The following is a 2,500-nucleotide window of genomic DNA, read 5'->3' as shown; positions in this document are numbered from 1 at the left end:
TGCTCGAACGTTAAGAGCTTTAGCAACCAAGTGTTTCAAGCGCGCTACCTATTTTTTGTTTTCTTTTCTTTATTCACTTATTCATTTATTTATTTGTTTGTTTATTTAGAGAGAGAGAGAGAGATCCGTTTAATGTGCTCCCCGCATCATTTTATTAAGGAAATTGTTCCTTGTGCAGCGCGTCACATGACACTTTCTTCAGTTAGATTTGCGAAGTCTAGCTCTTCCCGGGCCTTTTCTCACGAGAGGCCCGGCCTGCGGCAGCTATTTCTAACTGCATCAATTGTTTTGTTAGAAATACACGCTCAGCATTATGGCTAGGTTGCCAAGGGCTTCCAGTTGCCACGGCGTAATCAGAGGCATAATCGTTTTACCATCCCGGCGGCTGTCTCAGAAATTGTTTGTGCTCACAACTCTGTAAATAATTAATGTAACAGGGTGGCGTTCGGCTCGTCGCAATGCTTACATTCCTTGTCAACCACGTCATCAAGAACTTGCCATGCGCGGCGGAAACCTAGTCCTAATCTGTGCAGTATGACTTCGGAACCTTAATTATTTCTGTAGGAAGTTCCAGTGGCTCACAGCCACTTTTTTACATTTACGGACCAGATATTTTGAGTGCGCTCCGAATACGTCTGGCGCGCAGTACAAACCTAGCAGACAGACAAGTAGACAGTGAAGGAGAGAGGGGGAGGAATGCGATAGCCATGTGCTTTTGCCGTCCTGAATTTAGGCATAACTATTAACCGGGCGTTAGGGTTATAACTTTTGTCCTATGCTGTTGTCAATAATAAGGAGAACTTGTTGAAAGTGGTATGCTTGTATCATATAAATCTAGCTGTGCTACGTATATCATAGTGTCAGTGGTAAAGATAAGATTTTGCTTTATTTAGTCTCTCTGTAGCATAAATTGCAACATTTGATATATAAATAAGTTACCCAGCCAATATTCTATATTTCCTTATCGAAAGAGAAAACGTACGGGCAAGAGATAGTCAAGCGGAAACTATAAAAGATCGAATAAAGATAAATAGGAAAGAGAAAAATCATTAAAACAACACAGATATTGGATTGACTTCATTAAGGTTTGAACGTATATATATTTTTTCTAATAACGACAGTAATAGTTTATAAGTAATTCTCATGTTGGAGAATTTTTTAAATATATTAAAAACTAGTTTCTCAAAAAAGTACATTATTCTACCGACATTCACCCCTTTGTTTATAAAAGTAATGTTGTACCCTTGTGTATCATAGACTTATGAAATGAACCTAAAAAAAAAAATCATATTTTTATTGAGAAAGAGGCAATATTTCAATAACGAAGAATATCTAATGACCAGTATTATATTTGAATTATTACTTCTCTTACTTTGTATTGGGGTTATATTCAACGGGTATTCTTTGGTGCTTAGTTAATGAACAGCGAATATTACAAATACAAAGTATAATAAAGAACATCAAATATGGAAGACGAAAGAAGGAGGAGGAGGAAGAAGAAAAGAGGAGGAGTAGGCAAAGGAGAGGAAATGAAAGCGAAGAAATAAAAGCAGATGGAGATAGGGAGGAAGGAAGGAAAGAAAGGAATAAGAAGTAAGTGAAGAGGGAGAAGGAGAAAGAGAAGAGTAACGCTAGGGATAAATAAAAGTAGCAGAAAGGTGATGAAAAAGGAAGAGAAGTAGGAAAGGGAGAAGAATGATAAGAAAGAGGAGAAGAAGAAAAAGAAGCAGAAGCAAAGACAGACGGAGAAGTGAAAGGAGATAAAAGAGAAGGAGGACTAGAAAAGGAGAAAAGGCATAAAAGAAGGAGGAGGAGGAGCAAAAGTTGACGAATGAAGAGAAACGAAAGAAGGGGGAGAAGGAGAAAAGTCAAAATAAGAGAGATTACTTATAATTTTTATATTATCTTACACCCAACTGCCCAGAAATGCATTTGTTAAATATCGCTTTACTCTAAACGTTTACCATTAACCTAATTACTGATACGTTCACGTCTATGGACTTCAACCCATACTCGAAAGAGTAATTGTAGACAAAGACCAGATTGGATATACACCAAGCCAATATATATATATATATATATATATATATATATATATATATATATATATATATATATATATATATATATATATATATATATATATATATATACTGAATACCTATACTGTCAGAAAAATCTTTGATGTTTGTGTTGTAGACGAGAGTTTATAGTGAAGTAAGCATTGTTGTTGTTGTTCTTGTTAGTGGTGTTGATGTTGTTGTTGATGTTGATGTTGTTATTGCTGCTTTGTTCCTGTTGTTAGTATTTTTATCATTATTATTATTGTTGTTGTTGTTATTATTGTTATTATTGTTGTTGTTGTTGTTATTGCTGTTGTTTTGTTGCTGTTGTTATTTTTAATTGTATTATTATTATTACTGCTACTATCATTATAAACGCTTATTCGGGTAATTGATTTGAAAATACCTTTGAACTCGCATGCTTCATAAGACATTAA

Source organism: Penaeus vannamei, chromosome 40 (genome assembly GCF_042767895.1).
Source record: "Penaeus vannamei isolate JL-2024 chromosome 40, ASM4276789v1, whole genome shotgun sequence".
In the NCBI taxonomy this organism is placed as follows: domain Eukaryota; kingdom Metazoa; phylum Arthropoda; class Malacostraca; order Decapoda; family Penaeidae; genus Penaeus; species Penaeus vannamei.
The sequence above is the reverse complement of the archived record's forward strand: the minus strand, read 5'-3'. Positions refer to the sequence as shown.